The following is a 21,680-nucleotide window of genomic DNA, read 5'->3' as shown; positions in this document are numbered from 1 at the left end:
TTCTACACAATAGATCACAAAAATTAAATTTTAATTATATTGATGGACGAAGCATGTGCAGATTTTGCTAATCTGAAGAAGAAACGACAGAACACATGCCTGGAAAATGTGAGGTTCTTTGTACTAGACAGTGATAGGCCATTAACAAAGGGCTATATCCCAACAAGCAAAATTTATTGCTGGAACATTGCCAAAACTTCGCAAAGCAAGGTGTAACATTGCTTTTTTCATTGTAGGGAGGTTTATGCAAAGTTTCAGGGTAGCTTTATCTTCCGCCAAATAACATTGCAGTGCAAGGTTGCATTTCACATTATTATTGAAACGTTGCTAATGTAACGTTCAAGAAAGTACTAATTTGGGATGTATTATTGTATTGACATAAAATTAACAATATTGCTAAAATTATATTATTAATTATAATTAACTGACTTATTGCTAAAATAATATAGCAAAAAATAGATAATATTTGCATTAAAAAACCATTTCGTTCATCAGAGGAAAAATATAAAAATTATTTTTTAATATTTAGGTACTTATCTATTAATGAAACAGTTTTTTCTTGCGAACATTTGCAATTTTATGTTAACAATAATACATCAGTAATAAGGTTATAATCAACAGAAACATTATAATGGGTATTAAATTGTAGACTTTCAGATAGGTATAAAATACTTTTACTAATATTGTATTGACGAACAACATAAACAATATATTTATAAAAATATGCAGGTATATCTGTATATCCATTGACTTAGAAAAATTAAAAATGCTCGGTAAATATATCCCTACCAAGAAAGTCGAATTTGTCAAACAAATTGAAAAAAAAAACAAATAAAAATTAGAAATTTATCACTTCTTTCAAAAATATCAAAAATACTGTCAAGTACTGAGAACTTATACTGATCTTTTCGGCTGTTCATTAAATAAGGAATTACTCGACTCTGACCTCCGAGTCGAATTTTTAAAAAAAATCTTAAAGTCGAATGTCTGAAATAATACAAAATATATAGGGTACAGTATAAACATTATTTTATATTTCTTATTCAAAAATACAAAAGGAAGGTATAACATTAAATGTATGTAGAAGGAAAAGCAAACTTACATTTAATTGATTTTTTGGACCTTTCATATTTTGTTTTCGCATGTTGAATTGCCTTATTCATGGTTTCAAATTCCTCTTCGGTAAAGTTTTGAAATCTGTATCGAATCGTTTCTAAAGTAGTAAAAATAAAAACAATCAGTTGTAATAAATAAAGCAATGAGAAACTTACCTCTTGTGACAGTAATCTTCGAGGCCCCTTTATGTCCTTATTTTAAAAATTTCAAATGATTATAACATCACTAAAAAAATATTATTGAGAATAATTAATACTGAATATTATTTGTAATTTTATCATTAGATATACTCGTATCCTGATTTTATCTACTTCAATTTTCAGTTGGGTAAAAGCTAACTTAAAACATAAAATTTAGCTTAAAAACAAACTAAACTAAACAAAAAAATTTTATACTTATTCATGGCTAAGTACTATTAAAACAAACATATAATAAAATTATACTTACATTTAGATTCATTAAAATCTCATTCGAACAGCATAAAATGTGATACCAAAAACGTAAAAAAAAACAAGTGCGTTAACTAACCTAACTTCTTATACCGTATGATTGATAAAAAAACGTCAGCGATGGCTATGAAAAGAAAATCGGTATCATTTTATATGAGGAATGTCATCGATATTCATTTCCAAGCCAACTAGACGCCGTTTTTTTTCGATCCTCTATGGTATATTTGTTATATTATTAATTAATATTAACTTGCGCGGATCTTTCATTTGAATCTTTGTTGCAATGTTGCAGAAAAAACGTTTTCTGCAATCACCATTCAAAAACAATGCTTCTGTAGCAAGGTTTCATCAATCACGACACAACGTTTAGAAATCAACATTACAAAGCAAACTGTTTGGGGATTGACTGCAATGTTGCAAATGTAATGTGAGGTTTTTTGCTTGGTGGGAGCCTTGCATAAGTCCATAGTAATTTTAATTTTCTACACAATAGATCACAAAAATTAATTTTAATTATGTTGATGGATGAAGCATGTGCAAATTTTGCCAATCCGAAGAAGAAACGACAGAACACATGTCTGGAAAATGTGAGGTTCTTTGTACTAGACAGTGATAGGCCATTAACAAAGGCTATACGGGTTGAATCTCCAAAACTTACGAAACTTGCGAAAACTTGAAACTTGCGAAAAGGATAGAACTGGAGAATATAACTTAGAAATCAGAAGAGGATCACACTAGATCTGAAAAAGTCGCAATAGGAGAGGCCGTTAGCCACTAAACTACAGTATGTCCCCGGATTGGCTTAACAAGAGAAAAAACTTTTTTATTCTTGACATTTTCTGAAAAATGCATTCTTCATAAAAAAATTTGCTTGTTCTAAAATGGTGAATTCCGTTTATATTTTTCCAAATTTCCATACCGTTTTGTGAAAATTAAGAAAGTATGAAAATATGGCTGAATTTTTCCTTTTAGGAAGTCCTAAAAATCAAAACGCGTCTCTATGGTAATATAATTTCGATTTCATTCTTTAATCGATTGTTATTATTAATTCTGATTAACATCATATTTTGCTGTTGTTAAAAGTATCACATTTTCTAATACTATTAATACCCTTCCCGTAGCATTGAACTATATAAATTTTGTTTCTTTAACATTTTAAAACAGCAAAAAATATGACGTTAATTAAAATTCTATCAATAACAATCTATCAATGAATGAAAACGAAATTATATTACCATAGAAACGCGTTTTTATTTTTAAAACTTAAAAAATTCAACTAGATTTTTATATATTTTTTTAATTTTCTCTAAAACGGTGTGGAAATTTTGGAAAATATAAACGGGATTAATCATTTTAGAACAAGCAAAATGTTTTATGAAGAAGCGCATTTTTCTGAAAATATCTATAATAAAAAAGTTTTTCCTCTTGTATAGACAATCCGGGGACATACTGTATATAGTAATTCTAGAGTAATACACTGTACTTATTTTTTAACACGCGCTTAATTTTTTTTAAGTTTTTTAAGATTTACTACTCCTTATAATACTTATTTAGGAGACACCCTGTATAGTTGTAAGCACCATTTCTTAACAGAAAGTTAAAAAGTTTTGAAAATTGTGTAAACTCTCAAAATATGTTGACTTTTTAGATAATAACTGCAATGGTGGTCCATAATAATTTGTTTGTCAATTATTGATGTCTTCTGTCACATCTTGCATTGTGCTATTTTATGAGAAATAAGAAATAAATGTAGAATATATATATACCTACTATACACTACACAGTGATATAAAAAATAGACAAAGGTCGCATTCAAAAGAAAATAAATACAAGAAACTTAAATTTATTTCATTGTAAACTAAATAATATAGTGATTGCAAAATAATGCACGCTGTATACTGTATATACAGGGTGTCCCAATATTCCGTAGACATAGAACTACTACGTACTTTTGGAATAAAAATATGTTCATTAGACACAATTTACCCAAGCAGCATTTGGACGTCGGGACAACGTTGTGTCACGCGACCAAACGTCGGGGCGCAATGTCGGCACAACCTCGTGCCAACCCTAATCTGCACTAGTTTGTAGAATAATTTTTGGGTCGAAACGACGTTGGATACCGACGTTGGCTAGCAGCCTAATTTAGTACAAACTGCAACGTTGTTTAAAATCCTAATTCACAGAAATACAAAACTATAATAATATGGCGTCTAAGTCGCGTTTTATCCTAAATTGGCATAATTATAGTAAACATATTATTTTTATGATTTAGTTAGAGACATATGCCAGATGGCAGTAAAGGAAAACAAAACAAAAGTATTTAAGTGTGGAGGATGTTTGAAGATCATAATTATTGAAACACTTTAACCGACTCTGTAACTCGTTACCCAAGGCAAAAAAGTTAAACGCAAACAACTTTATTGATAAATGTATTGTTTCTACATTGAAAAATACTAATGGGCTTCAAAATTAAAGAAGTTTTAAAAAAATTCTTGAATTTTTTTAAGTAAAATGAGAATAATTTATTCGCAGTCGAAAAAATTGCTTCCGCGTGTTTTTTAGGGTCAAATATTTCAAGTTAATGTATTCAAAAAGCAGGAATTGCTATTTTAGGAACGAAACATTTTCTTATTCAACAACATGGCGGCTTTTACTTTGTTGTTTTGGAGATTAAGATGGAGTAGTTCGAGTAGTCGCATACTGGACTAATAAAGTCGCAGTTTAGTCTTAACAGGTAGTATACTAGTCGCAAGATTGCCTAATTTAGTCATCCTAGAGTCTAGCTTGTGCCGCCCTCTATAATCTAAATAAACGAGGGAATGGATAAAGTATCGGTAATATGTCGATGTATATTTAAATTTAATTTGATATGTACCTTTCTTATGTAGCATTTTAATTAAGTTTTTTTTATAAAAAACAAAAACAGCACTGAACTGTCTGACTGAACAATGAAATGAAAATTTAAGATTTAAGGTTATGGTTCAATACAGTTGCAAAAAGGTAGTGGCTCGACGTCCTACCAACGTAAGAATAAGGAAATCTAAACAACGTCGGAGTTAGTAAAACAGACGACGTTTGCATAACGTCGGAATAGGTCCTGAAAGTGACGTCGGACAACTCTTTATTGCCCAACATTGTAACTACGTTGTCCGAATCACCTAAAGATCACTTAAGCAAAAAAGGTTACAAGACAACGTTTATTCGACGTCGCAGAAGCTTTTACTTTGTTGTAGTACTAGTTCAACGTCGGCACAACGTTACTATAACGTTTACATTTATTTTAATACCCAAGGTACGGAACTAACCATTTTTTGTAACTAATCCAACGTTGTGTTTAGTAAACATGTGGTCGCAAGTCGTGAAAATGCTACTTGGGTACCGCTACAAAAGTGCTTCGTTAGTCCGCTATGCTGATGCCCTCTAGCGGACAAACGAAGCACTTTTGTACAGAGGTAAATTGTTTCCAATGAACTAATTTTGATTCCAACAATACGTAGTAGTTCTATATGTCCACGGAATACTGGGACACCCTGTATTTGAAACAGTAATAGATAAATTTATATTCAAGTTTGTTCGCGTACGGAGAAATCTTATTGGTTGACAATTTTTACCAGTGCATTTAGAACCGTTTAAATATTCTGTAAGAAACAGACGAAGGCCGATGACGATATATTAGGATATTAAGGAACGAGCTGAGGTTGCAAGACCCACGGTCTTGTTTTCGGAGCGGCATGAAATATGAGTAGACTTTAAGTTTAACTGAAAGTGTTGTTTTAAAAAAAGTAATAACTTAGATTAGAAAGAGCTCTTTATTATATGTAGATAGAGAGTTAAAAGAAATATTGGAATGAAAAAGAAAAATAAGGACAGTCTCAGTTTAGTCTTAGCAAGATCTGTATCGTCATCGGATCGTGTTAAAAATATAATTGGTTTTAAAAGTGGTCGTTTGAAGTTTTATTGGAGTGTCTTTCTATTAGTGCAGCGGTGGGATAGTACACGTGCTATACTGTGAACGTTTATATACTTTTTGTGGTTTGATTAAAACTACAGGGTGTTCCAGAAATAAGTTGGCTGGATTGTGATTTAGTGGTGTGAGAAAGTTTATTTTGGATTATATTTGACATTGTTTAAAGGTAGGAGTATACTTTAAGCTATTTTAAAATGCCAAGAACGTCTCGCAAACGTCATAGTTCGTCAAGTTCAAGTTCGAGCGACAGTTCTGATTACGGCCGTTATGAAAGGAATCGAAGATCTCGCCGTCAACGAAAAAGGCGCGTTTCACCAACACCTGAATCACATACTCCTCCACGTTCGTCTATGCCGGTTGTTGTTGATACAGATGGCCTAGCCACACCATCAAGTGTACAGTTTTCAGGTTTGGAGGAAGCCAATCAAAAAATTAATCAACTAGAACAACTGGTCAAAGACTTAATGGATACACGGGTAGCTAAAAGCCCTCGTATCACTATAAAATCGGATTGTATTCCTGAGTTCAGCCCAGATATGCCCCATTTGACATCGGCTATGTGGATTGACAAAATCGACCAACTGGCAAAGATTAATGGATGGGATGAGCCAACGATTATATATCACATGCAAGCAAGGCTCTCTGGATTAGCTAAATCCTGGTACAATAGTTTGAACAATTACGACAATTCTTGGAAACAGTGGAAGCAGATGATTTTGGACGCTTTCCCTGAACACCGCGACTTTCCAACAACTTTAAAGAAAATGATTTCGAGGAAAAAATTGAATGAGGAATCTTGGACCGAATATTATTTTGCTAAAAATGAACTTCTTAGATCGTGCAGTATAGTTGAGAAAAATGCTGTTTCCATGATTATCGATGGAATTAGTGACCCTGTAATACAAAATGGTGCCAAAGCTGGGCGATACGAAACTCCAGAAGTTTTATACAAAGAATATTTAGCCGCGTTGGGTCCAGTGGAACGTCCGCAGGTCCCAGTGCGGGAAAAATACAACAAAACGTTTGTTGATAATAGGCATCGTAAACCTGTTTACAAATTTTCAAAACAAAGCTACGGCACCCCTAAAGAAAATCAACACCGTCCAAAATGTTTCAATTGCGGAACTTTAGGGCACATTTCCACTACTTGTTCCAAACCACGTATAGAGTGCAGAAAATGCCATCGTTTGGGACATATGGAAAGAAATTGTTTCAAAAATAAACCTGCGGAACAACCAGGTACTTCAAAACAAGTAATGGCAATGGCCTTACCAGAAAAAACATCAATAAATAAATACGTAGTATCGTGCAAGGTTAATGGACTTATTTGCAGTGGCCTTATAGATACCGGATGTGCTGCTGTAACACTAAGATACACTGAGGCAAAACAATGTGGAGTCCAATGGGAGCCGTGCAATGTGCTCATTAACGGCTATGCTGGAGGACAATCCAAAGCAATTGGCCAATGTTCAATCAAATTAGAAGTTGATTTAGCTGATGCCATAGTGTCTGCATTGATTGTGCCAGATGAGCTTCAAGAGGTAGCTGTGATGATTGGTCAACCGTTCATTAACAAAACAAACGTTGTTTTGGTTGTGAAAGGAGATCAGATTAGACTGTTCAGCTCACAAATGTTGGACCTACCTGAAGTTGATCAGTTACCACCATCAAAAATAAAGATGAGTGTTAGTGAAGATGTGGTTATTCCGCCTAACAATATTGGACATGTAAAGTTTAGTACCGCAAGTGACTATAATGGTGATTTATTTATAGACTTCCACGCACGACAAAAGCCACGTAATGAATACGTAGTGCCGCGATGTGTCGCCTCGACTACAGCTGGTATTTTGCCCATATTAAATATATCCAACAACCCTTTGCAGTTTAAGGTGATGGATACGATAGCAAGAGGACTTCCATGTGTTCCTGAGACCTCACCCAAAGGGGTAAGTGTTCTAAAAGTTAATGTAAAATTATCTAAGCCACTATTAATGTCTGACATCAATTGTGATCTTACCTTGAACGAAACAGAGAAGAAACGTCTTCTCGACCTTCTTAATAAATATCGCGATTGTTTTGCCCAAGACATAAGTGAATTGGGTTGTATACATAATAACAAAATGGAAATCACTTTATCAGATTCAAAACCTGTAACGTATAGGCCATATCGTTTGTCATTCTTAGAAAGGGAAAAAGTGCGCGAAATAATACGAGATTTATTAGATAACCATATAATCCAAGAATCATTTTCCCCATATGCTAGTCCCATTATTTTAGTAAAGAAGAAAACAGGTGAAACAAGAATGTGCGTAGACTATAGGGCATTAAATGCGAAAACAATCAAGGACTGTTACCCCTTACCAAGAATCGAGGACTGTCTGGAACGTTTAAAGGGTAGCAAGTATTTTACAACACTAGATATGGCTTCGGGGTACCATCAAATACCCATGTCCAAAGAATCTATCGCCAAGACAGCATTCGTCACTCCTGATGGACATTACGAATACCTAAGAATGCCTTTTGGGTTAGCCAATGCTCCTGCAGTATTTCAACGCAGTATTAACCAAATTTTAGGCTCATTACGTTTCACAACTGCTTTGGCTTATATGGATGATATTTTGTTGCCATCATCAACCTTTGAAAAGGGATATGAAGCCTTAGAAACAATACTAAAAGTTTTTCAAGATGCAGGAATTACGCTAAGACCAAATAAATGCTATTATTTCAGACGAAACTTAGAATATTTAGGCCATGAGATTTCTTCAGAGGGCATAAGGCCTGGAAAAGCAAAGATTATAGCAGTAGAGAAATTCAGAACACCGAAAAATCCTCACGAAGTACGACAGTTTATAGGGTTAGCTAGTTACTTCCGAAAGTTTGTCAAAAATTTTGCCCAAGTTGCAAGACCTTTAACAATGCTGACAAGAAAAAATCAAGAGTTTAAATGGGGAGATGAACAACAGAAATCATTTCAACAACTTAAACATATTTTATGTACGAGACCAGTATTGACTATTTATGACCCAGAATTAGAAACAGAGCTGCATACAGATGCATCAAAATTGGGAATAGGAGGAATTCTTCTTCAGAAACAAAAGAATGGAAAGTTAACTCCTGTTCAATATTTCAGTCGACAAACCAGCAAAGAAGAGCAACGATACCACTCTTATGAGCTAGAAACATTGGCTGTCGTGAGTTGTCTACAGAGATTCCGAATTTACTTGTTAGGCCTTGAGTTCAAAGTAATTACTGACTGCAGTTCCGTGCGAAGTACTTTTTCAAAGAAGGATTTGATTCCTAGAATAGCACGTTGGTGGTTAGTTACCTTAGAATTTAATTTTAAGGTTGAATATAGGCCAGGTCCTCGAATGTCACACGTTGATGCACTGAGCAGAAACCCTGTGGAAGAGCCAACTAATGAAGAAATGGACATCGATGTTTTTACAATAAGCATCACTGAAGACGATTGGGTATTGTCAGCACAATTGATGGATACTCGTTGTAAATATTTACATCAAGTCTTGTCTGAACATCCAAAAGACAAGGAAGAAGAAGCCATTCATAAAGATTATGTGTTAAAGAATAACCGTATATATAAAATCACGGATGATGGACTAAAATGGATGGTCCCGAAAAATGCACGACATGCCGTTACTGCTTATCATCATGACATGGCTGGACACTTTGCTTTGGACAAAACGTTGTCACTAGTATCACAATACTACTGGTTTCCTCTGATGAGGAAATACATTAAGCAATACATACACACTTGTCTTATGTGCGCATACAATAAAGAACCTGCAGGTAAACGACCTGGTTTGTTACACCCTATAGAGAAAGTTGCTACACCTATGGACACAGTACATATTGATCATCTTGGGCCATTTGTAAAGAGCACAAAAGGAAATATGTATCTCATAGTAGCTGTTGACAGTTTTACCAAATACCTATTTGCCAAAGCTGTTACTAGTACCAAAGTGGGACCTTTGATCAAATTTATTGACGAAATTACAGAAGTCTTCGGAACACCACGAAGAATAATAAGTGACCAGGGTACATGTTATACGAGTAAAATTTTCAAAGATTACACGGCTAAATTAAATATCAAACACATACAGAATGCCACCGCAACACCTCGTAGTAACGGACAAGTGGAGAGGTACAATAGAACTTTACTAACTGGATTAAGCACTACGACCGATGACGAAGCAAAATGGGACCAAAATTTATCACGAATTAAATTTGGAATCAATTCCTCTGTATGCAAGGGTACAGGAAAAACTCCACATGAACTTATGTTCGGATATCGTCCAAGAGGACCAAACGACTCCTTTTTGTCTTCCCTTGTGGGAACTTCAATATATAAGAACACTTTGTCAGAACGTAGAGACCAAGCTAAGTGTCATATTGAAAAGACTCAAGCTTTACAAAAAGAAAGATATGACTTAAGACGACTAGCAAATGTAAACTACAAAGTTGGAGACCAAGTTCTGATTAAAAGAAATGTGGGCATAAATGACGGAAAAAGTAAAAAGCTTCTGCCTAAATATGCTGGACCATACATTATTACTGCTGTATTAGACAATGACCGATATGTAGTCAAAGATTTGCCTGGGTCAGAGAGAAGTCAAAAGAAGTACGAAGGCATATGTGCTATAGATAAACTTAAGCCGTTTAATATTAGATGTGACAGTGATTCTGATGTGTCCCAAGAGGAAAACGTTCCTCAGGAGCAAAACGTTGCTCGTAGGGAAAACGTTTCCCTGGAATAAAACGTTCCTCAGGAGCAACACGTTGCTCGTAGGGAAAACGTTCCTCAGGAGCAACACGTTGCTCGTAGGGAAAACGTTTCCCTGGAGGAAGACGTTCCTCAGGAGCAATACGTTGCTCGTAGGGAAAACGTTTCCCTAGAGGAAGACGTTCCTCAGGAGCAATACGTTGCTCGTAGGGAAAACGTTTCCCTAGAGGAAGACGTTCCTCAGGAGCAATACGTTGCTCGTAGGGAAAACGTTCCTCAGGAGCAACACGTTGCTCGTAGGGAAAACGTTTCCTTGGAGGAAGACGTTCCTCAGGAGCAATACGTTGCTCGTAGGGAAAACGTTTCCCTAGAGGAAGACGTTCCTCAGGAGCAATACGTTGCTCGTAGGGAAAACGTTTCCCTAGAGGAAGACGTTCCTCAGGAGCAATACGTTGCTCGTAGGGGAAAACGTTTCCCTAGAGGAAGACGTTCCTCAGAGCAATACGTTGCTCGTAGGAAAACGTTTCCCTAGAGGAAGACGTTCCTCAGGAGCAATACGTTGCTCGTAGGGAAACGTTTTCCTGGAGGAAGACGTTCCTCAGGAGCAATACGTTGCTCGTAGGGAAAACGTTTCCCTAGAGGAAGACGTTCCTCAGGAGCAATACGTTGCTCGTAGGGAAAACGTTTCCCTGGAGGAAGACGTTCCTCAGGAGCAATACGTTGCTCGTAGGGAAACCGTTTCCCTGGAGGAAAACGTTCCTCAGGAGCAACACGTTGCTCGTAGGGAAAACGTTTCCCTAGAGGAAGACGTTCCTCAGGAGCAATACGTTGCTCGTAGGAAAAACGTTTTCCTGAAGGAAGACGTTCCTCAGGAGCAATACGTTGCTCGTAGGGAAAACGTTTCCCTAGAGGAAGACGTTCCTCAGGAGCAATACGTTGCTCGTAGGGAAAACGTTTCCCTAGAGGAAGACGTTCCTCGAACGCAGAACGCTGCGGTAGATTTAAGGCAAATAATAACACGTAGAAAAATGGCTGCCAGGAAGCTGAAGTAGGGCTTGGTTCTACTGGCTGATTGTTGGCTAATTTTTCTTGGTGTTATTTATTTGGAAACTTATAGCTTTAAATTTATATTTGGTTTTTGTCAGTTACAGGTTCACGAGGACGATGAACAGGGTAGCTGTGGCCGACTGTAAGAAACAGACGAAGGCCGATGACGATATATTAGGATATTAAGGAACGAGCTGAGGTTGCAAGACCCACGGTCTTGTTTTCGGAGCGGCATGAAATATGAGTAGACTTTAAGTTTAACTGAAAGTGTTGTTTTAAAAAAAAGTAATAACTTAGATTAGAAAGAGCTCTTTATTATATGTAGATAGAGAGTTAAAAGAAATATTGAAATGAAAAAGAAAAATAAGGATAGTCTTAGTTTAGTCTTAGCAAGATCTGTATCGTCATCGGATCGTGTTAAAAATATAATTGGTTTTAAAAGTGGTCGTTTGAAGTTTTATTGGAGTGTTTTTCTATTAATTCTGTTTATATAATAGTTGTTATATTAACTATTGGCGGCAGCGGTCTTACTGTGAAAACCACAATTTTATGAAATATCTGTTTTAGTTTTAATGGCAAGTCGACATTCACCTACAAGACAAGTGATATGTAACAGTGTTTGTGCACGTTATTATAAAATCTACAAAACCATGCACAGGTACAGCATTTCGATATTAATATCAAAATAATACTATGGCAGATTGTAATAGAAATATAGAAATACTATAATGAAATTTCGAAAGGTTGTGTTATATATTTATTTATTTAGTTATAAAAATACTACGTAAATTGCGTCAACTTATCTATTTACTACAGTACATGTGGTTAAATAGGATCTTTTAATACATACGGGGTGGGTAAAATAATTGGGACTTTTTGTATATATACCGGGTGCGTCTCGAAAGTGGATCATCTCCTATAAGTTATTTATTTTTTCAGATAAAAAAACGAGATTTGGTATATTAGTATATGACATAAATTAGGATTGATTGACGAATTCAGTTTTTGTGGTTAATCCCTGTTTCATGTTTTTTGTCACTTCCTGTTTCACCGGAACTGACTACAGTACGTCTGTTCGTTCTGTAGCTACGGGGTATCCGTGAGAGGGGAAACGATATTCTCTCGATGTTTTTCGTAAAAAAATAGACGACGCGTACCATCAATAAAAATTCAACAAATTTGCAAGTAGCCAATAAAATGAGTAGGCGGAGCGATTTGCGGTGACGTACTCGTTAAGTCGACGTATAAAATACATTGCTGTTTATTTAAATATTTTTTGTCCGCATTCCTTTCATAGACACAGATCCAGCAGACGTACTGTACAACTTTTGATTTTTAAATAGCACCCCCGGTATTTTTTACTTTATTAGATAGAAAATAACACTCTGAATATAATGACATATGTATAAAAGTTCTAGTCATTTCCGGTGAAACAGGAAGTGGCCAAAAACAACTGAATACGTCAATCAATCCTATTTTATGTCATATACTAACATTCCAAATCTCATTTTTCTATCTGAAAAAATATAAAAGTTATAGACGTGAGCCACTTTTGAGACGCACCCGGTATACAACCGTATGATTGAAAAAAAAACGGCTGGGAAATGACAATCGATGATAATTTTGGCAAGGTCGATCTCTAAGCGTAATTTACAAAAAAATGACAAAAAACTTGTCAAAAATTTACACTAATTATAAAAAGATTAAAAAAGAATAGAATATTTCCATATATTATACAAATCTATTTCCAAAAAAAAAAAATTCTGGAATTTTAAACTAAACCATTAAAAAATATTTTACTCACTATAACGACCTTCTTAAAATCCAACTGGCAGTAAGCGCCATTAAAAAATAGAGAAGAGTACGTTTAACCTCGCCAAAATTAACATGGATTGTTATTCCACAGCCGTCTCTGACGCAGTTTTTTTTGCGATCGTATGGTATGTAGACGAGAAAAAAACTCAATTTACAAGATTTTTCAAGACCTGTGGGGGTTATTTTTTTTTTTTTAGTTGACTACGTTTTTATACTTTTTGATATTTAGTTTTTACCAAGAATTATTTATTTCTACATTATTAATTTTTTATATTACTTAAAATTCTTATTTAAGGAGTTGTAATAAGTTCGCATTCTGGATTAAATTTAGTGCAGTGTATCTCGAATGGACATTGCAAAAATTTAATGTTAGAGATAGAATATTAAAAATTATACAGGGTGGGTCTTAAATAAATGCAAATATTTTCAGGGCTGGTAGATCTCTATAAAAGAAATATATTTTCTCTTTCCCAATTTTCAAATAAATCCCAAATTACCGAGTTTTTTTTACTTTAAAAATTTTCAAAAACATAATTTTTTGCTAAAATTTTAAGAACCACTGGATCTTTCTTGCAAATTAAACCTCCTACTTATGTTGCTATATTATCAAGAAATTATGTTTTTTAACTAAAAATTAAACAAATTTTCAAAAAATTCTAAATTTTCAATTTTTTTTTCGCGAAAAAAACTCATAATCGTGTTTTTGGGATCGAAATATACTACCCCTAAAATTATTTGCATTTATTTAAGACTCACCCTGTATACTCTGTTAGTATTCAAAAATGAGACTTTTAGGTAAGTATATATAATACAAATTGAAGAAAATTCTAATATGCAGATGCAGATTTAATAGGTATACCCTGTGATTTCCGAAAACGTGGTTACAGTAGGTATACTCAGAGAATATCATTACGCATTCCTGAATTGTTATTGGCTGTATCATATCACATAGGAAAATCACAATTTATTCTTCCAAAAAAGGTTGATAAGCACCCCTCTTTGATATGACGTAACGACTTAGACTGTCTATTAGGTAATGCCCTTCCCTGAATATTAGTTTTGCATATACATCTATGTGTTTCGTTTTTGTGTATATGACATAAATTAGGATTGATTGACGTATTTAATTGTTTCGGTCACTCTTTCGGGAATAGCCCTGGATAGTAAACTTCTCTGGAACAGGCATATTAAGAACATTACCAGCAAAGCCACAAAGGCTCTCATGATATGCAGAAGACTGGCGGGAAATAGGTGGGGCTGCGCCCCTAAAATTTTGCGCTGGATGTATACCATGATAGTAAGACCCATGATTACATATGGAGCAGTTGCTTGGTATACAAAACTAGAGCAACGTACAGCAAGGCAAAACCTGTACAAAGTACAGAGACTGGCATGTATCTGTATCACAGGTGCCATGAGAACATGTCCAACAGCTGCAATGGAGGTCATTTTAGACCAAACACCACTGCACATTGTCGTCAGTAGTTATGCCAATGCGACAATGATTAGAATGGTCATTGACGGAAAAAGTACTAGGAGAATTTTTAGGTCAGAGGCTTGGAACACCCTCAAAAAGAAAATTCCACTTCTCCAACTCCCAGTGGATATACCAAGAATTTACAACTTTGAGAAACACCTCACTGTAGTATTGAGTAATAAAAAGGATTGGAAGGAAGAAACGCTTACTCAGCATATAAAAGACCATACCATAACGAGGTATACTGATGCTTCCAAAACCAAAGCAGGGACAGGGATAGGAGTATTTGGGCCGAAAACCAAATACTCCGAACCAATGGGCACCTACCCCAGTATCCTTCAGGCAGAAATTTACGCTATCGAAAGATGTGTACAATTTATCTTAGGAACTATCGAAAACAGGAAATTGCCATCCTATCCGATAGTCATGCAGCACTAAACGCGATCAACTCAGTAACCATCAATTCGAAGTTGGTCAAAGAATGCCTAGAGAAGCTCAACAAGTTGGGCAAAAAAAAGTCCTCCTACTCTGGCTGCCTGCTCACCAAGGGATAGAAGGCAATGAAAAAGTAAATGATCTAGCTAGGAAAGGAGCGAACACTCCACTAACTGCACCAGAACCGTTCTGTTTTCCAAGCGGAAACAAACTGAAACCGGAACTGAAGAATCTGGAAGACTCCAACTGCAACTTAGAATGAGTGCCCTCCAACAGTCTAAGACACTCGAAAAAGTTCCTTAGAACCTACGACCGAGAAAAATCAAAGGTTTTCCTTGATTTAAGTAAAAACAATCTTCGGATTATCACGGGGTTTCTAACAGGACACTGTCTCCTCAACACCTCAACACCTCAGTAGGCTGAAGCTGAGAAACAACGGCGAATGCAGATTCTGTGGGGAATATGGGGAAACATCAGAACACCGCATCACTGAGTGCGCCGAGACGACGGCCATTCGTGCCATGAACTTTGGTACGGCTGATGTCAAGGATGGAGAGCTGGCCTCTGTGGAGCCGTCTCAGATACTGGCTTTTGTTAAAGCCTTGAGACTGTATGATGAGTTATAACTCGTTATAACTCAAGAAAGGGGAACACACAATAGATCTTTAAGGTCGCGGTGACTATAACTCCCCTCCTAAACATTCTACATACATTCGGTCACTTCCTGTTTCACCGGAAATGACTACAACTTTTGATTTTTAAATGATACCCTCGTTTTTTTTTATTTTATTCGATAGAAAATGACACTGTGAAGAGAATAACATAATATATGTAAACTTTTTTTTTTTATTTTTAATTGGCACCCTCGGTATATTTTTACTTCATTCGATAGAAAATGACACTCTGAGAAGAATGACATATTATATGTCAACTTTTGACATTTTCGCATATGGTTTATTTGAAATTGCAACATGCGGTTCATAATGGTAATTTGACTCGAAATGCCAAGTGTGTGGCAGCAAATTATTCGCAAAAAATGCTTTTTCCAAATACGCTAATGAGCCACCCTCGTTCCATTTGAAAAAATTGAAATATGACTTAAAATACAATTTGGGCATCTTTTAGCCGACCAGGAAAAGACAATAAAAATATTAGACAATCAAATCTATTTTTCCAAGGTTCCTTTATAAAAAAAATTAGTGTTTTTCACATTAATTCAGCTGCAGTTAGTGTTTAAGCCATGGATTGAAATATAATATACTATATATAAGAATAAAATAAACAAATACCGAGGAGGCCATTTAAAAATCAAAAGTTGTAGTCATTTCCGGTGAAATAGGAAGTGACCGAAAACAATTGAATACGTCAATCAATCCTAATTTATGTCATATACTAACATACCAAATTTCATTTTTTTTATCTGGAAAAATAAAAAAGTTAAAGGGGTGAACCACTTTTAAGACGTATCCGGTATATGATTTTAGAAAATGCACCAAATTTATAGTACTTTTTAAGGTACTTTAATTTTCATATATTTTTGTGTACCAAAAAAGATAAGACGTGATTAAATCAGAGATTAAATCTGGTTCTCGGAATTACGTTGTGACTCTGACGACACCAGTAAAGAATCAATCAGGGTTGTACAAAATTCAAACAGTTTAACAGCAATTATGCAAGTTCTCATTGGTATTTTTATGTGTCGGATGTGAAACACCGTAGTTGTGGGAACGAGGCTTTAGCTAACAGATTAATGTGATTAGTTATATCAGTACGAACGTTCTGCGTCAACATTTTCACTAGTAACAGAAATAAGTAAGTAATATTGATGTGTGGTGTTAAAAATTCAGTAGTTTTATTTATGTTTTATTTCATAACTGTGTGCGGGTTATATTGTTTCTTATATTAGTAATTTGCAAGTACTTAGTAGGTACAGATTAAATTATCACAGCCGGTTAAGTTTTATTTGCCTAGCAATGTGATCGTGGACTTAGATATTGTTAGAAGAAATATAAATACATAAGGTACATATTTATACTAAAAATATTCTCATTAGGATATAGTATGAAATAAAATATATTATGATATATGTTCGTTAGGTCCTATTTACAGTATAATTGCTGTCCGAAATACATAAATGATATTGTTTACATTCAAAAAAAAAATCTGGAGAACGCAGATGAGATAGCGTCTAATCCCGTTTTACCAGAATCGGGTTTGTTCAGTTTTAACATTTAATTAACTTTTAATATATTTTATCACTTCGAGTATTTTTAAAGAATTTATTTTGTATAAGTTTTGTATATCTGTATCATTTTGTATATTATAAAGATCTATCTATGAATCATATTCTTTATTTATTAGAAGACATAGAATACTGTAAGGGTCCTCTGTTATTTGTTGTAGCATGAATTATATTTTCAGCATTTTTGATTTACTGTGTATTAATTTTATGTGTAAAAGGTCTTGTTATAATTTTTTTTATACAGATTTAACATATTTGTTTTGCTTCATTTTTTAAAAATATATTTATACTTCTTTTGTGAAGTGCCCACTAAATCTATAGTTTATAGGAAATAAACTTTTAGTCACGTGATTAAGCTTGACTGGCACAGCGTTGCCCACTTTTACATATTTTCTTTTAATCAAAATATTTTAGGAAACAGAAATAAATTGATTATAAATATATAAACAGTTATTATTTACATCAACAAAACTCACCTCCTTACAACAGCACTTAAGGGACATAAATGGCCATTACTACCGCTTTCCCGCTCAAAATTTATTATTATACAGAGTGTCCCAGAAATAAGTGCAAGTATTTTAACTGGTAGTATAGTTCAACCCCAGAAACACGCCTATGAGATTTTTTCGCGAAAAAAAAATTTTGAAAATTCGAATTTTTTTGGTATTTTTTTTAGTTTTTAGTTAAAAAACATAATTTCATGATAATATGGCAACATAGGTATTAGAATAAATTTACAAGAAAGAAAATCCGGAAAATATCCAGTGGTTCTCAAAATTTTAGCAAAAAATATTTTTTTTTTGGAAATTTTCAAAGTAAAATAACTCCGTTACTTTGGACTCTTTTGAAAAGCGATAAAGAGAAAATGTTTCTTTTATCGAGATCTACCACCCTTTAAAATACTTGCACTTATTTCTGAGAAACCATGTATTATATTAAATTATTTCAGTTTACTAAACTGTAAAAAAGGCATTTAAATTATAGTAGACGTTGCGCAATACTTAGTAATCTACAATAATTAAAAAATCTACAGTAAATAAAATTATTTTTTTGTTTTCTTTTGTCGAAATTTAAAAATGTCAACTTATAACTTATAAACATACAGAATGTGGATAACGTAGGAGGTGGCAACTTTGAATTCTCTCGAAGCACTATAAATAAATTTCTGGAAACTAATAAGCGGCATTCAGAAGTTTTCCAATATTTTCCGAAAAATTTCAAGAAAAATATAAAAATTTTAGCATTTTTTTTCAAAAAAAATCATGGGCGTTGTTTCTGGGATCTCTATTATACTACCAGTTAAAATACTTGCACTTATTTCTGGGACACCCTGTATATAGGAGTTTTTTCTCTTTTTTCTGTCACTCAGTATACATAATTTATAACATCAAGTATTAACTAACCCTATAATGTAATTTTTATTTACTACTTTTTTTAACTATAGATAACTGATTCGAGTTTGGTTTGGTTGATATGGGCAGTTGTGTATCCTTGAAAATCTCAGAAGTTGAATTGCAAACTATTCGCGAAGAAATCCAAATAATCGAATCGAATTTAGAAGAATTGGATTCAGAAATCGACAAGGTGCTGTCGCACGGAGATCAAGCGACTATGAAACTGCTGTTTCAGAAAATAATTGACCATAGTGCCACATTGGCGATAATGAAGGAGGAACTTTTACCTATTAGTGATCAAGTGAAAATCACAAACGCAATTGATCGATCACAAACTTTACTGAATACATTACGAGAGGTTCTTGAAATGGGATTTTAAAATTTTGTAAAGTGATATTATTTTAAAATTAGTATTTTTATTTTTAGCCTAGAAAATGTATAAATGATAGGCGTGGTGTGATAGGCCAAAAATGATGTCACAGTAGGCATAGAAGGACGTAACACTTCAGTTCAAGCTTCACTTTCTCTCCCGCTGAAGTTTTTGTCAGTGAGAGTGACAGTAAATTATTTTAGGGTCTATAGCTTTGAATAAAAAGATTAAGGAAGGAGCATACCAAAACTCTTAGATCGACCGCGACGGGCTCTTAAAATGGCCGACTTAAATTCTGGTTTATCAGTGCCGTTCTAATTTTATATAAAACATGTAAAGATGTAGACTTATTAACTTGTTTTATTTTACGTTGTCAATAAATTTTGGTAGTTAGTAAAATTGTTATAAAAATATATAATTCTAATAAAACTAGATAAGTTATAATAATTATTTATTAACACGAACATCCGATACGCTACTGAAGCGGATAAGTCAAATTGACGTATCAAAATTCTTTGACATCTAATCTTTGACAAGCAGTAAATGAAAGCAAAAATGCAAGAAAAAATATACAGGGTGTTTCAAAACAAATGCGAAAAACTTCAGGGGGTGATTCCTTGTTCAAAATAAAGGGTAGTTTGCTTCATAAACGTTGGGTCAAAAGTCAACCATTAGGGAGATATTGCGGTACAAAGATGGCGAAAAAATAATGTTTTTATTTTTTATCTTGAAAATGAAAAGAGATAGACTAATAAAATTTTATGAAAGCATTAGTAATTTTTTCACTTTTTTAAAATGAGTGGAAGGGGTTGAAATAAACTACCCCTATCATTTTTGTTAACGAAATTTAAAGAAAAATCTTATCAAACACATGCAAAATTAATTTGGATAGTTTAGTTTGTTTAGAAACTTTTTTATCTCTTGTATTTTTTTGATAAAACTCACCGATTTGAAATTAAAAAATAAAATGTAAAGCATTACATGTCAGGACAAAAAACATTTTCTGATAAAGAATCTAGTGGGCTGCTGTAATTTTTTTAAGAAAAAATCTAGTCGGCCGCTGTTACTTTTTAGGATGTTCCTAATATTATTTTATTTGACATTACTCCAATACGTAATACAGTACTGCAATACGTTATTATCTAGATGATTATTATTATCGTTATTATCACTAGATTCTTAATCTAAAAATGTTTTTTGTCCTGACATGTAATGCTTTACATTTTATTTTTTAATTTCCAATCGGTGAGTTTTATCAAAAAAACACAAGAGGTAAAAAAGTTTCTAAACAAACTAAACTATCCGAATTAAAGCATTTGCATGTGTTTGATAAGATTTTTCGTTAAATTTCGTTAACAAGAATGATAGCGGTAGTTTATTTCAACCCCTTCCCCTCATTTTAAAAAAGTAAAAAAATTACATGAAAGTGTGTTTTCATAACAGTAATGCTTCCATAAAATTTCATTAGTCTATCTCTTTTCGTTTTCAAGATAAAAAATAAAAACATTATTTTTCCGCCATCTTTGTACCGCAATATCTCCCTAATGGTTGACTTTTGACCCAACGTTTATGAAGCAAACTACCCTTTATTTTGAACAAGGAATCACCCCCTGAAGTTTTTCGCATTTGTTTTGAAACACCCTGTATAATTAGTTAATTTTAAGTGAATTTCATAAATGATCGATTTACTACACGTATGTATATTATACCGTGCTGGCAACTGTTACCCTTGGGTCGGTATTTACATGTGTGGAAGTAAGTCGCATAGGGACCTTACTAAGTTAGATTGAAAGAAAAGCGACGGAGTGCTGTTGCGGCGTTGCCGGTACGCCTGTCCCTATCAAGTAAAGTAAAATCACGATCGCAAACCGCATATTTTGAAAAAACTTTTTTTCGAAAAGATAACTAGATAAAATCATTAGAAATTTTTCTGAGCATCTGAAATGGAATTATAAGGATATCTTTAAGGTGTCATTTTTTTATAACGAGAAAACGTCAGTACTCGCGATAATTTAAAAACTTAACTTTTTAACACATAACACGCCATAACTCAAGAAACACTTTAGATATTGAAACTTTTTTTTTTATTTTGAAGATAGTATCTTTTACAATATGTTTACATAAGAAAAAAATCGATAAGGTTATTTTTTTCCATTCAAAAATTGTAAACAAACCATCTATTTACTTTTAGAGCATAGTTTTCAGCAGTCGTGTAATTTTTTTATTGATAACGATTTTCACTTTCTGTCTACAAAGAAAATGCAGCAGAAATATTAAGAAAGTTTTTGAAAAAACTACAATCAATTATTTCTAATAGATTTCGAGATATCGATTTTTGAATTCAGAGTTTTAATAGCCCGACCACTGTCGAAAACCAACTCAATTCCACTTATTTTTACCAAAAATGCAAGTGTTTCTAGCTTGCACTTAAAAAATTTCAAGCTATAGGGAAAATTACAACGACTCGTTAATAAATAAACAAATAAAGTATCACGAGACGTAATTAAATCGTAAAGCTGAACGCATGATGTACACCTCTCCCTAAATTTTAAAACTATTTAACTTTGGGAAATCTCGACCCAAGACTAACCTTTGCCAGCCCTTAGTATAGTCACTTACTGGCGAAA

At 33.8% G+C, this 21,680-nt stretch overlaps 1 protein-coding gene across 1 annotated transcript in view; it reads left to right on the top strand.

Moving 5' to 3' along the window:
- Nucleotides 1-11,842: 11,842 nt before the first annotated feature.
- The window catches only part of LOC115881124, a 46,616-nt gene continuing 36,778 nt past the window's right edge, over nt 11,843-21,680 (top strand). The window contains exon 1 of the mRNA XM_030898506.1: nt 11,843-11,978. The gene's annotated coding sequence lies outside the window, so the exon portion shown is untranslated. The remainder of the gene's footprint in view (nt 11,979-21,680) is intronic.

This window comes from Sitophilus oryzae, unplaced genomic scaffold (assembly GCF_002938485.1).
Source record: "Sitophilus oryzae breed Bouriz unplaced genomic scaffold, Soryzae_2.0 scaffold_169_pilon_pilon, whole genome shotgun sequence".
Lineage (NCBI taxonomy): Eukaryota > Metazoa > Arthropoda > Insecta > Coleoptera > Curculionidae > Sitophilus > Sitophilus oryzae.
Note: the sequence above shows the minus strand (reverse complement) of the source record. Positions and strands in the feature narration are given on the sequence as shown.